Source organism: Amborella trichopoda, chromosome 3, assembly GCF_054954075.1.
Source record: "Amborella trichopoda isolate Santa Cruz 75 chromosome 3, AtrichopodaSantaCruz75HAP2 v2.0, whole genome shotgun sequence".
In the NCBI taxonomy this organism is placed as follows: domain Eukaryota; kingdom Viridiplantae; phylum Streptophyta; class Magnoliopsida; order Amborellales; family Amborellaceae; genus Amborella; species Amborella trichopoda.
In genome coordinates this window covers 61,818,551-61,834,850 of record NC_142338.1, presented here as the reverse complement: position 1 = coordinate 61,834,850, position 16,300 = coordinate 61,818,551, and positions in this window count along the sequence as shown.

Sequence of the window (16,300 nt, the reverse complement as noted above, 5' to 3'; positions counted from 1 at the left end):
ATCTTCGCGTATTAATAATCTTGAGAAAAATACATCTTTATACTATTTATAATGTGATAAGGTAGGACATCGTAAATTAGATAGCAGATCTTCCGATCTTGCTGCAAGTAAAGCTGTACTGCCTACAAAGTGAAGTGTAATGGTATATATTAGGGTGTTGACAGCATCACTTTCTGTATATAATATTTTTTGGTTTTGTTCATTTCTGGCTGTCCATTGCCTAGTATTATTGAGGATTCGGTGTTTGGTTTCATCATCTACATAAAAATCCTACCATCCTCTTAACCAGCTAGTAAATCCATTAACTATTGCTCTTGCAACTTCTTGATCTGGGTTGCCTGTCATTTTATTTGCAGAAGCATACATAGTCATATGTCTCATGACATCTAATATTTTTAATTCTGATAATCCATCTATTTGCCAATTGACTATAGATCTGCCTGAGTATGAAACTACCTGTTGTATGACATCTTCTTCCATTTGTATATCAACAGGTGTAGGTCTCTTATGATATGGTAAGGTTGTTGCTGGTTTCCAGTATTTGCCATAGGCTATTCTATTTATGGTTTCTATAATGGGAGTAGTATTCATAAATGCTTTTTCCTGATTTTGAATTGTATCTTCTATGATTGGTTCTTCCTCTTGAAGCATCATTGTTTCATGTTCAGGTATTTTTGTTTTACCTTTAACGGAGGATTCAGGTGGTATATTGACAATAGGTGAAGAAGGAATAGTTATTGTTGGAGAAGGAATTCCCTTGATATCTAGTTGGGATAATTTTGATATCAATTGATCCATAAGGGATTTATTATTGTCTCCAATATGAAATTTATTCTTATTCAATTCTGGAGGTGGTTTGAACAAAACTGATTTAGGTATAGTTGTAGCAGAATGTTGTTCTTTGGAAACAAGTCTTTCTATCCTTTCTGCTTGTTTTCCTAAAGATTGCATATACAAATTGGTATAATTATTTTGTTTCACAATATGAGGTATTAATTCTTGTTTCTTACCAAGTTCTTTAGGTAAGATTTTATAAGGAGTAGCTATTATATCATATAAGGATGGGGGTTGAGTAGGCTCATCCTTTACAGGGACTTTTGTTTTAAGTATAATACTTTTTTCAGGTGGATGTGTACTAGCAGTGGTAGTACCATCAGTGCTTATATAGGTTTTTGCTTCTATTGTTTGAATTTCATCAAATGAGGAAGGAATATGAAGTTTATGTTGATAATTACTTATTAACCACACAAAATATCCTTCTGTTTCTCTTTCCTTTTTAAGGAATTGATTATATTTAGCTTGTAATTTTTCTCTTAACTGTAATGGTACATTTGTCAGATACCATTGCCTGATATGTCTATTTTCATTTGACATAAAATCTTGTTTAATATAATTGTGATCAATTTTTTTCTCTTTTCTTTCTAATTTAGTGGCTAAGTAAGCTGCTATATATTCATCTGAGTATTTATCATGTGAATTGTCGTATTCTTCTACTTGTAAAGTTAATATTTGAATGTCTTGTAATTCTTCTATACTAGGTTCAGTAGTATTTATAGTATTAGATTCAGGAGTGTATGTAGGTATAATAACATGATCGGTTGTTCTCCTTATTCCTTGAAATTGTAGATCTGAACTAGGTATTGAAGAAGACTGAGTAGGAGGTGGTAGTATTATAACATTTGGGTCAGCAGAATAAGATTTTCTGCTTGGTATTTTATTTTTAATATTCCTTTTTCTGTTTATATTTATATCATCTTGAATTTGTAATTGTTGAAATTTAATTTCAATATTACCATCATGATGTTCTATTATTTGATTGGGAATATGATTTTGAGGAACCTCTTGAGGTTGATTGGCATTTTGTAATGCCCATGATTGTGGTAATCGAATATCTGACTATTTTATGGTTTTAGGTACAATCATATTTGATTTTTCTATGTTTGTTTGGAATAAAATAGTTTGATCTTTTTGATCAATTTGCATAATATTGGGACATAAAGTGTTCATGACTTTGTAATATATTCTATAAACTATTGCTAAATTTTGAGATCCTTGGGTCATATGAAACCCATGTGTTTATATATATATATATATATATAGAGGTGTTTTTGTTGTAAAAAAACCCTCAAATCGATTGTCTCGACCTCAAGATGTATAAACGTGAAAAAATATGGATTTCAAGTCTAGGAAATATTGTATCTTGTAATGCATATCTGGACCGTCAAAATTCAATACTTTCAAGTGTTTATAGATCTGCTCAATCTACAATATTTTTTAAGCTTTTAGTTTTGGGTGTGGCTTCTATAAGTTTGCAACTTTAAACAATCCAATTAAGGTGCACCTCCAAATTTTATTATAACATGTAATTTTGTTGTAAAAAGTTCTTAGGAGTATCTTCAAATCTATTTTCATATCTAATTAGAAAATTTTAAAGTCTAAAAATGGTTAAAATCAAGTAGATCAATAAACATGCAAAATCGTGAAAATGGACGGTCTAGATAATTTTGTGCTAGATGCACTATTTTTGGACTCAAAAACTTCTTTTTTTTTCATATACATACATCTAAATGTCGAGATGATCGATACAACCTTATATAAAGTTTTTCCTTTAGTTTTATAGTTAGAGAAGCAAATAAGTTTCAAGGCCATCACAAATATTTTTACTACTGAAAATCATCTTTCGATACTATTTAGATCTGCGCCTTACTCTAAAACCTTATATACATTGGCTTAGAACATCAAATTTTTTTTTGTCAAGTTTTCAATGGTAGGAGCGAAGCCTAGAACATTATGTTAAGTTCGGAGCCTTTTTCAATTTGGTCAGAAAAATAAAACAATTTGGACGAAGACTTCATAATAAATAAAGTAATATTATATAAAATATATTAAAATAATAATTTTTTAAAAAAATAAAAATTTAGAAAAATAAAAAATAATAAAAATAATTATGTGCTTCGTTGGAAAAGGCCGCAAATCTGAAGAATTGGGCCTCTTCGGCCGAAATGAAGCGATTTGATAACACCGCCTAGAAGAAACCATGCTCTCTCGCTCGAATAAGGAAGATCAAACATAATTAAGTGTTTGTGGGAAGAGTAGAAATGCTTTTTCCAGCTTGCACAATGATATGGGCCTCGTTTGGATGTTGGATGCCTTGATAGCTACGAAGGAGCCCCATTAGGGTTTCTTATGTAAATAGCCACTCCAGAATATACGTAAACATCCGCAGGTTTACCTTAGATTACCTGATTTAATGCCAAAGTGCCCACATAAAAGCTCATGATCATGAGTTGGATAAATATTGAAAGCTAAATCATGCATCTCTTATGAGTATTTTGATAAATTTTTTTTTTTTTTTTTACCACTAGTCATAAAAAAGTGGAACCCAAGTAGGGTAGGAATTTCAAGAGCCTGAGTTTTTTTTGTTGGGTAATTTAATGAGGATAACGAGCGTGAGAATGAAAGCCTAGATCTTAATTGGGGCACAAGTGGTGCTAGCACCATGACCCAACCTCATTCTCGAGCCTGAGTTGGAGCACAAAAGTGTTGATGAGAAGAGATAAAAACAATCATGAAAAATCAGGAAATTGCAGGATATTTTGAACCACAATTGGCTGATCATCGTCATTCCTACTATGTAATTCTCTAGAATAGGAAAATATATTCTCCACTAAAACCTCCAAATATTTAGAATAGGAAAATTGTTTTATGCAGGCTTGACCGCATTTGTACAATATGCAGTCCAAAAGTATAAAGCATTTATTTTAAAGATGAATGCAAATAGGTGGTCCATCTAAAAACAAGTGCAACTAACAGCTCGAATGGTTCCTTAATATAATTATCATTTTTAATTTTTGAAAAAATAAATTTTGTGCATATTCATGTTCTCCATGTTAAAGATTATATATTCTCTACAAATCAAGATCAAATTATTCTTAAAAAAAATATTTTTTGCCAAGCTCGTATTTCTACAATATGCAGGCTGGCCGCATAGAAACCGTGTCCTTTAGAATAAGGCTCACATGATAATTATATACAAATAGATTATTTATCTTTTATGGGATTGTCTATAAAAAGGCCATTTACTTTTTGTACATAGAGATCACAACCAATTTCACTTATTGGATGGCAAGTTGGATGGCTTGGAGTGAGTCACAAAATCTTAGAATTGTTTTTGGGCATTTTGTGTCTATTCAATGACGTTCTTACATTCACTCATTTTGAAAATGTAAAAGACAAGAATAATTGTAACCTCCATATACAAAAGATGTGATTGTCTACAAAGAGACTATTTACCTTTTATACATGGTGGTCACAATCATTCTTGTCCCTTAAATTTTAAAATGGGTGATTGCAAGAGCATCATTGAATAAACACAAAGTTCTCAAAAATAATTTTGAAACTTTGTAACTCACCCCAATCTATCCAACTTGACCTCTAATAAGCAAACCAACAATTCCTCATCAACTCTACTGCATTGTTATTACTATCACGGAGAATAGGGCCATGCAAACAGCGCAATATAGGATCCATCGTCCTTTAATCAATAGGTTGCCCTAGGTTGAACCTAGCTGAAGGGACCGTAAAAAAATCATCACCAAACTGTCTTTTCCAATTTCTCGACCCCCTTTTAAATTCCTTCAAAATAGCATGTGCGGCCCCAAATGAACCCTCGTAGTTTGGCTTTTTGTTGTTTCCAAAAAGGGGGACACCATAAACTCCAAAAATTTAGGATTTTTTTTTTTTTACACATGAAAGGAAACCCCTCACCTCCCAATTCTAAAAAAAAATTAGTTTTTTTTGCAACTGAGAAACTGTTTTCCTAGAGAATCTTTGAGAAATTTGGAAGCTTGAGATAAAGGTCCGAGTGGTAATACTTGGTAAACGGGTCGGTCAATTATTCGGGTCATTCTGTCATTGTGGTGGGCCCTTCGCTTTCATTACATCGATGTGGATTACCTCGAGAAATAGCAACAGAGCTCTTTCAGACATTTGTAATTCGTGGTCTAATCATACAACATGTTGCTTCCAACATAAAGATTGCTAAAAGTAAAATTCGGGAAAAAGAATCAATTATATGGGAAATACTTCAAAAGGTTACGGAAAGACATCCTGTATTGTTGAAAAAAGCACCTACTTTGCATAGATTAAGCATACAGGCGTTCCGAAAAAAGCTAGAGGGAGGGCAAAGAAAGATTGGGAGGGCAGAGAGATCATGATGGTAGAGAAATAAAAAAGGGACGAGGGCTGTTTCTTAAGAAATTAGCAACATATCTTATGGTATACACTGCAGTTTTTTTCAAAAATAGAGAAAAGCGTGGATATACGGAATTTGCACTCTTTTCCCCATTCCCAAACGAGCGAAAATGTGGTAACTGAGAAAACATGTTGTTTGTGCGGCTTTCTTTGTGACCGAAAAAAGGCTTAGTGTTTTTTTGTTCTCAAGTAATATTTTTGTCCACATAAGGCCTTCATTACTGGTGCAAACTTGATTTATACTGGAAAGAAGCCAACTGGTTTCGTTAAACTATACTATAAAAATACTCATTAGAGATTTGAGTATTTGACATTTTACCCATTTGCTATGGTTCAAAAATATGACCAAGTGAGTATTTAATTTTTTTTTTGTGGGTATTTTGAAAAGAAATCAAACGGGAAAAGTGTCAAATTGCATTTCTATTAATTTAATAAATTATCCAACACTAAAAAATAGTTCACCACAAAGTGACCTTGTCTGAGAATTAGCTTAGCTAAAGCACAGGCCTTACGATTCTTCTCTATAAACATGATGAAATTCAACTTTCTTACCACTCGTAGCAAGTTTAATCTCATCTAATCACTGTGATTAATGTCCATAAATTCACTTAAACCATTGAATTATGTTAATAGAATCACCCTGCGCGATCTTCACTGAGAATTTACTATCACAGCAGTTGTTACACTGTTCGCGCCCGTTACTACTTACCAGACAAACAATTTCGCTACCTTAGGAAAGTTAAAGAGTTGTTGCCACCTGAGCATAGAGGACATGAATGCCGAAGAGAAGTCTTACCTTTTAGTCACGTAACCCTTAATCCAATTCAATATCTATTTCTTCCTCTATAAACCACGTGTAGTTTGAAGGATTAGCTCCATGCAAGATTTCTCTTTCATTCTCTATGTATAGGTTAATTTTTTAGGGATTGTGTACTATAAGACAAGGAGGTCAGATTAAGTTTTAATTATTGGATGTATTGGATGTACGATCTAATTGATAAAAGTGTGTTACAACATTTGAGAGATTTTATTTTGTATTTTGTGTTCAAATAAAGACGCATTCTCAATCATTCAATTTAAAATCTAATTATCAAAAATAAATAATCTCATTATATATATTTCTTTTTTTATTAACACAATTTCCCAATAAGAAAAAATTATTTATTATTCAATTAAAAAGAAAAACAATGAAAGGACAACAAGTCTCAAAACCATGCTTTCGGAAACAACATGACCTTTTTCTAAAGATCTCTCGGTTTTCTCTTTCTCTCTCGCTCAAACATTTCTCTCTATATGTACTGGTAAGAAATACATTTCTCTCTATATGCACTGTTAAGAAACTATATTTCTGTATATTTAAGCATTTCATAATACTGCAGAGAACTCTCCCTTTATTGATTGATCAAGAATATGCAAGACCCGTATAAATATATGATCAGTAACCATTAAAGATAAATACCAACAATTATGGATAACTACTAACTAATCTTATCCTAATCAAGAGACACCTAAAAGATATACATCCATACAGATACATAGCTCATTATATATTCATAATGATGTATATTAATAAAAATAAACATACTCTAATAAATAATAAACAAGTACCATCTCTTTGCTCTCAAAACACTTATGCCTTACAAACAACATTTCTTTTTTCTCATAAAAAAAAACTTAAGCCATACAATTAACAAATCCCTCTCTCTTCACTTGTGCCCTACAAGAAACATCTCTCTCTTTCTAGGACGGCCATTGCTATTAAATTCGGTAACTTGTGCCGTGCAAGTGACGTTTCTCTCTTTTCTAGGAGGGCCATAGCTATTAAATTTTGTTGAAGATTGATGTAAAAAATTAGGAAGTGGATCATGTGAAGTTATCTCTCTCTAAGTCGAGTCATGTTAGTTAAGGGGTAGTGGTAATAGTTATCTAGTGTTCTCTCACATTGATGTAAAAAAGTAGGAAGTGGATCATGTGAAGTTATCTCTCTCTAAGTGAAATCATGTTAGCTAAGGGCTAGTGATAATAGTTATTTAGAATTCTCTCTTTCTAAATGTAGGTAGCTAGTTATTATTAATGGTTAGTTTTATATGAAGAGTGGTTATTTCTAAATGAGTAGTTATTCTCTAGTGGGTGCTTTGTAAACTGTTTGTAAAGCCTGTAAATAAGCACAAGCTTATGCAAAATGAAAAATAACGTTTAGGCCTTTGGGCCAGAGCATCCTCACTTAACTTTCATTTTTTTTCTCTTTATTTTTTTTTATATTGAGTTCCTCTTTTTTTTTTATTTTAAGTTGAAAGTTTTATTATATTGAAATAACAACTTTGTATTTTCAAAAAAACCAACATTTGGTACTAGAGCGGGTGGTTTAATTATCCTGGGAATATTTTTAAAAAAAAAGGAGAAAAAATTGGGAAGTCATGGGTATTTTTTGAAAGGAATAATGAGAAAAAGGAAGAAAAAAACAGTTTTGAATGCATTGTTTTTCAAAAATAATAAGGAGAGTATATAAAAAAAAAAAGGAAAGTAAAAGGGGAGAATTCTTGATTTGGTTTTGCAAAAGATTTCAAAAATGAAATTCCAAAAAAAAAAGAGAAATGAAAAGAAAGTTTTATAAAGTGAGGGCGTGGGTAGTTCTAATGGGTGATCCATGCCTGGTGAGGGCAAAGAAAAAATACTTTTTGAGAAAGACAAGGATCATGATTTTAGTATGTCATGCCATGAAAAGCCGTGAAAATGCCAAATGAAAGCATAAAAATAATATTTTTGAAAAAGAAAAGGAATGTGGTTCCAGTGTGTCATGCCATGAGAAGCCAAATGAAGGCATAGAAAAATATTTTTTTTTAAAAAAAACAACTAATTGTTACAGTTTTGTAGAAATTCTACTCTAAAAGCAAACTAAATGAATTTCGCCAAAAGCAAAAGATTGAACAATTTATTTACAAAATTATCAAGGAGAGACCTGATTGTAATCCTATTATTGTCTATGGGTTAGAAATTAGAATAAAAGAATTTTCAGTATTTTCTATGGATACAAAAGGAGAAGCTAAACAAAGTGCAGTCCACTTTGTCATATTACAATCAACCAAAAAGAAAGAGATAATTAAAATTGAATATGCTGAAGAAAAAAAGTACGAAGATTGTAAGTGAAGAACATACTTATCAAATGAATGAACGCAATGAAAGCAATGAAGCCACAATCCTAATACTAAAGAAAGATAATCAAGATTTTAACAATATTATTGAATATATTATATGGGAAATTCAACAATAAAGAGATTTTGCATCATGGGGAGCGTTGAAGATTGATGGAAAAAATAAAGAAGTGGGTCACATGTAGTTCTCTCTCCCTCTATCTCTTTCAAAGTGGAGTCATGTTAGTTATGAGTTAGTAGTATTAACCATATACTCTCTCTCTAAATGTATATGGGTAGTTATAATTAGGAGTTATGTTAGCAGAGGAGATTAGTTATTCCTAATTAGGTAGTTATTCCCTTGGAGGTGGTTTGTGAACAGTTTGAAAAGAAAGGCAATGGCTAATGCAATGAAAGGGATGCTTAAGCCTTTGGGCCTCATTATCACTTAACTTTTTTTTTTTCTATGTTGAGTTTCTCGTGTATTTTTAAAGTTGAGAGTTTTATTACATTGGAATAGCAATTACTATTTTAAAAAAAAGCAATAAATTCAACACCTAAGTCCCTATCATGGAAAGACCCCTTCATGTTGAGTTGAAACATTAATTGTTAGGAAGTAAAAACCCTTTTTACCTAAATAACGTACATTTTAGAAATTGAGAAAATACAGAGGCGTCTTGATCAGTTTCCAAGTGGGAGTTATATGACCCCTAAACTCGTATTATTTTCTCAGAAAGAAACCCTTGTTTTGTCCTTTTTAATTAAAAGTTTTATTTGGTGTTGAAACGATTACTCGGGCTAAGTGCTTGGCCCTGGCCCTAGCTGAGTACTTGGCCCAAGTTGGGTCAACTTTTGGCCAAAAAGTGTTAAAAGAATACAAAAACTGAAAAATAATATATTGAAATAAAATTAAACAAAGCACAACTAAATGAAACTAAAAAAGAAGTGACATATGGATTTTGAGAACATCAATTTGTGATAAGGACTATGGAAACAGTTTATATAAAATTGCAACTTTAAAATGTAGAATTATAAGTGCACCTTAAAAATCCATTGTAAAAGGTTGTTTTGATGTTGAAAAACTCTCTAATTAATCATCTCGACATCGAAATGTTCGAATATAAAATAAAATAAAAAATTTTAAAAAAAAATCGAGTCCGAGAAATAATGTATCTTGCAACACATTATCCGGACCATCCATTTTTAAGATTTTCATGTGTTTATAGATCTACTTGATTTTAACTATTTTTAGAGTTTAAAAGTTTTATAATGGGAAAAGTTTATATAAGGTTGCAACCTTAAAATGTAGAATCACATATGCACCTCATAAATCTATCGGAAAGGTGGTGTTAATGTTAAAAAACCCTCTAATTGATCATCTCGAGATCGAGATGTATGAATATTAAAAAAAAAAGATTTTTAGTCCCAAAAGTAGTGCAACTTGCATCACATTATCTAGACTGTCCATATTCATGATTTTCATATGTTTATAGTTCTACTTGATTTTAACCATGTTCGGAGTTTACAATTTTCTACTTAGATATGGAAATAGGTTTTAAGATAATCCTAGAAATTTTTTACAACAAAATTATATGTTATAATAAAATTTAGAGGTGCGTCTAAATTGGATTGTTTAAGGTTGTAACCTTATAGGTAGAATTATATAAAATTACAACCTTAAATTTAAGAATTATTGATGCACCTCAAAAAACCATCATAAAAGGTTGTTTTGATGTTGGAAAACCCTCTAATTGATCATCTCGACAATTTATATAAAATTGCAACCTTAAAATGTAGAATTATAGGTGCACCTCGAAAATCTATCATAAAAGGTTGTTTTGATCATCTCGACATCGAAATGTTTAAATATGAAAAAAAAAAAAAAGATTTCGAGTCCGAAAAATAGTGTATCTTGTAACACATTATCTGGACCATCCATTTTTAAGATTTTCATATGTTTATAGATCTACTTGATTTAACTATTTTTAGAGTTTAAAGTTTTATAATTAAAGGACAAAAATAGATTCTCAAACCATCCTAAGAAATTTTTATATTAAAATTATATTTAAGATAAATTTTAGAGGTGTACCTTAATTGGATTGTTTAAGGTTGCAACCTTATTGAAACCACAACTTGTAGATAATCTAAAAAGAAGGGAAAATATAATAATAAGTATGGGACCTTTAGTTTTTTCACAAAGAGGTCACTTTGCTACTAGCCATTAGATGTCAATTTGGATGGGTTGGTACGTAGTACATAGTTCGAGAAATGTTTTTTGAACTTTGAATCTATTCAATTACACTCAACCATCTAATTTGAAATCTAACAAGGCAAGAGTGATTGGGACCTCCTTATAATAAAAGTAAATAGTCTATTTGTGTATTTTTTTAATTAGTATTCATGGCCAAAAACACTTTCCAATCTTTGTCAAAATGACAGAAAATATAAAAATAATATATTGTAAATAAATTCATCTTTTTGTTACTTTTTATAAATCTTTTGAATTTGTTTCAAGATCCCTGAGTTAGATACCTAACTCAGAGAGACACTCAAGGTTGCCAGTGTGGCAAGTACGGTTTACTCTGGCAAGTCCAAGTTAGCTCGTCCAAAGTAATCAAACACTACTTTTATTATCATTTAACTAGAGATATATGATGCCATTGTGGTGCTTGTTATATCTTTTTAGGGTGGCAGGGTAACACAACATAACGTTTTGAAAATCATTTTTAATTGAGGTCACAAGGTAATATATATATATATTATATCCTTATTTTTAAAGGATAATGCCAAATTATTCAAGTTACAATAGCATTTAAGATAGCGTGACAGTGCTTTTTATGGCCCGATATAACGGACTTCAATAGCATGGTCCCAATCCCCCAAGTGGATACCGCTTTCACAGTCATCCTCGTGATCGGAAATTCAGTTTCATCCGTTTTTTGCCAACTTCCAATTCACATAAAGTGCATCATTGCCATGGCTTTACTCTTTAGTCCCAAAATGTAATCCCCAATTAGTAGAGTATAAATGTCTCTTTTTTTTGTTTTTGTTTTTGTTTGGAGAACAGTACTTACATTTCATTCATCGAAATGGAGAAATAAAACGTAAGAAATTAACAAGAGTCCAGAGTAACCCCTTTCTTCACCAAATCATCTGCAACCCCATTTCCCAATTAGTTGGATATAAATGACAGTGGGTTTGGGATCCAACCAAAAGAGAGGCCCGTAAAAAATAACAGAAATTTATTAAAGGAAAAAGTGCATATAAGGATGCAATCTTAAAATGTAGAATTAAGGTGCATCTAAAAAATATATTGTAAAAAGGTTGTTTTGAAGTTGAAAATCCTTCCAATTGATCATCTTGACGTCGAGATGTGTGAATATGAATATAAAAAAAAAAGTTCAAGTCCAAAAAATAATGCATCTCGCAATACATTATCTTGACCGTCCATTTTCAAGATTTTCCCGTATTTGTAGATCTACTTGATTTGGACTATTTTTGGAGTCTAAAATTTCATAATTAGAGATGAAAATGGATTCTCAGGTTGTCCTATTAATTTTTTACACCAAATTGACTTATGATAAAATTTGGGGGTACACCTTCCTTTTAATGTTTAAAGTTACAACCTTATGCAAAAACTCGAACAGTTTGCAATCTTATGCAAACTACACCCTCAAGGTTACACATAAGAGATGAGCTATTTAATATTGGGTGTGGTTTGTGCAAGGCTCCAATCTTATAGGAAGACATAAGGTTGTAATGCTTTTGCACCTAAGAGATGAGTTATTTAATATTGGGTGTGGTTTGTGCAAGGCTGCAATTTTATAGGAAGAAATAAGGTTGTAATGCATTACACCGTTTATTTTAATTGGATACTTCTTTTAAGACGATGTTAAAAAATGATATGTCCTTTGAAATGGTTTTAATTCTACATTATTCAAATAAAATGGACAATGCGCAATCTTATATAAATGTTTTCCACTAATAAATATTTTTACCTATTTTTTTTTATTTATTTAAAAAAATACACTAAAATACATATGACAACGAGTCCGAATAGATGAAAATGTGTATGTTTACATAGTTGATGAAGTGTATTAAAAAATAATTTCATTCAAAACAAGGCCACCCTAAGTCCATGCCCAAGCTCATCACTCCTTCCCTACCCTCTATCAAATTAATCCTAGATAGTCATATTTTTTAAAAGTAAAAAGGAGAAGAAAAATTTATTCAAATACTCATAGGAGAAGACGTATTTAATAACCTAGTCATATATTTTTACTTCAAAATACCATCAAAAGATACATGATCATGCGCTGAAAAAGTTACAAATAGGTAAAATGATAAATAGTTTATATCTTATAAGCATTTTAATAAATTTTCCCCCATGACAAAAAGAAAGACGAGAAAACCAATGTCATTTACTAGCTATGCCTAATATATGATACCCATCAACTCAACCAAGGCTTTCAAAAAACAATGACATTAATACGCTGTGGACCTTGAGTGCAATGGTGTGAGACTCCGAGTTGCATAGTTTAGTGAAATTTAATTTTGTACCTACAAAATTATAGAATTGGCCTTCCCCAAAAAATGATTGCAATTAAAAAATAGATAAATTTTATAAGAAAAAGTGGAAGTTCAGGAACTCGGCTCAAGCTCCCTATCCAGGCCCTGCATGAGCAAACTATGGTGGTCGTGTCTGCTGGACTCACCTGAGCATTGTAGGGGGAAAAAACCACGAAAAACAAAATGATGGTAAAAAGAAAATTTAAGTAAAAACAACACTAAAATTTTAAAGAAAAATTGTTTCATGCGGGCTGGACCGACATATGCGGCCCAAAAAGTGTAAAATATCCATCTTAAAGATGAATGCAAGTAGGTGTTTCATCGATCCAAATGTTTTTTTATTAGAGTTATTATTTCTAGTTTTTAAAATTTATTTATTTTTTCCATATTCATGATCTCCATGTTAGAGATTACATGTCCTTAAAAATTAGGTCTTAAAATCCATTTCAAAAGTAGATTTATTAAGAAGTCTGTATTTCTACATATGTGGGCTTGGCCGCATAGAAACCAGGTCCATATGAAAATAAGCCACAGGAAAAGAAACACCGACAAATCATTATTAAAATTATTAAAATTTCATATAGACTATTTATGCATTGATTTAACATTTTAACGTAGTTTTTGTCTTTGCATTTTCTACATAACCACGAGTTTTACCCAAGTACTCGGATCAGTAAGAAGCCGAGTCCAAGTAACTCAGCCGTGTGCCTATTCCCTGGACACCAGTCCATATACACAAAATTATGGGATCTCCCTCACTTTTTACCTTTGAATTTTAAAAACAAGTCATAACGTGATATGGAGCTCACACTATTTACTATGAGCAGTATGTCGAGACTCGCCTCGGCTAAGGGATTCACCCCTTGACTTAGGCGAGTTACTTGACCAAATCTTACACATGACAAAGGCCCTAAATTTTTTTATATATAAAAAAAAGAGATAAAAATATAGTAAATGTAAAATAAAACCTAAAACACTAATAAAAAGTTTGCATAAGCTTTAAAAAGTAGAAAAAAAAAATAGATTTTACAAAAAAGAACCAACTTAGAATTTGGGACATTAAAAAATCCAAAAAAAAAAAAGGCAAAAAATTGATTATGGCAATAAGAAAACACCAATCTTTTGTGAATACATAATCACATAAGAAAAGTTTGTCTATGATTTTCTACATTTTTTTACCGTTTTTAGTTTTTAAATTTTTTTTATACACCCAAGTTGTAGACACAGCTCGGGGGCAGAGTAACATGGCCGAGTCCGAGTGGACCCGGCCGAATTCTATCACAGTAATGTGAGGGGCCTTCCATCATTATTCATTTCCCTATTCCCCTTATCCACATCTCAAAGTGGATAGAGATCCAACGGTGTTGGGATGAACTCCCAGTATATGACACCATGTATATGCTACTATGGGCAAGTCAGACATGGGTGTCGGATCGCATGTCCAATATCTCTTAAAAGTTCATGGAAATGTCACCATAGTTTTATGGTTCACAAGTAAATATGGCCTAGGACCAACCCTTGAGCCTATTTTTGGATTTGGAACTTTAAAAACACCAAAATATTTTGTTTTCCTTGATACTTCCAACACTTACTCTAGGGGCTGTTTAATCTGGTATCACTTTAGTATAGAATTTAAGTTTCCTGTTAATTATGGCTTTACACTCTAAAAATTTGGGGATTCTAGGATAAAAATTACTCAGCAAGTCATGGTAAATGTAGTGATTGCATAAATAGTGATTAAAAAATGACCAATTTGACTCAGATTAGCATTTATCGGATCAAGATCGAGAGGTGGGTGACTCTAACTTGAGGAACATTGGAACTGATTTTATCTTTTATTTTCTTTGGAATAACGGAATCCAGATAGGGCTAATAGGGCCATGTAACGCCGCCATAAAATTGTTTGTTAAAATATTGAGTCTCTGCAATATACAGTCCACCGATATCACCCCTCAAAACCTAGGATTTTGGGAGAGTTCACCATCCCTCACTCTACAAATCATTGTAAATGTAGTCATTTGTATTGCTTCTACAATGATTAAAAATTGCCAATCTGACTCAAGATGGCTTGAGTGGGATTGAAAATAAGAGGAAGGTGATTATGGTTATCTGTTTAAAGTGTGTTTCTCAAAAAAAATAGAAAAAACAAGAGAAGCTGATTATGGTTTGTGGAATTTTAAAATCAATTCGATTTTTTCATTGGTTTTAGTTGATCTTTTATTTTCCTTGTCATTTGTAGCCGATTTGAATCGGGAATTGCCTGCATTGGACATGGTGAATCGAGTCCAATTCCCATTTTCAAAAGATTGGCTCTTATTGATACCTCTAATCAATCTTTTCTTAACTTTCCTTCTTAGTAATCATCAATAATATTTGTCACCTTCTTGACCTCTTTAACATTTGCTCTTTATGACCATGGATATGATGTAAATCGATGTCAATGATTAACCATTTTTATTGAATCTCTCCTTCCATTAAGCATCGATGATACCATGTAAACATACTCTTAATGATTGCCCCTTAGTATTGAATTTCTTATTTCTCTTTTGGCTCTTATTCATTCCCTTTTTGATTTAGACCGTCGAATCCGTTGAAACTGGCTAGTAAGACCGACTTAAAACAGTTTCTGACTGATTTTCAACCAAATATTATTTTTATTTTGAACTAAATGGACCAATAAACGATCCAATTAATCAAACTACCTGTTCGTACCAGTATTGATAACTTTAGTTCCTCTTGCCTTGTCATTTCATTCCATACGGTTAACTATTTGTTGATCTTTTGGGGGGCATGCAATGTAAGGCTTTAGGGCACATGCATTTCAAAATTCACCGTACTAATTTTTTATTAATTTTTTACAAGGTCAGAAAGTTTAGGGTCATCGTTGTCATTGTATAATTATGAGGGGGTTCTTAGGTCTTTTTCCATGTCGGGCAATGGCTTCCCCCAATTGAGAGAGAGGGAAAAAACAAAAGGAAACCACAGAGGAAAACAATAAAACAAAATAGAAAATACTTAAAATATGCAAGAAAACAAAATAAAAACCGAAAAAATTTGAAAATATTAAATGTTTTTTGGTTTTTTCCCTACTCTTCGCCCCCCTCGTCCGCTACATAACGACAGGCGTTAACCCAAAACCCAAAAACCCCCACTCATTCATTCAATCATAACTCCCTCACCTCCTCGCTTCCTCCTCTCTCTCTCTCTCTCTCTAAACCACCTTTTCCTCACATCAAAACCGCTATCCGTACCCCACACCTTCAAAGCCAACCCTGGTTTTCCCCATCCCCCCTTTGCAGGAGCCCTTGCCCTATAAAATCCCCCTCTCTTTCCGAAACCGCTCTTCC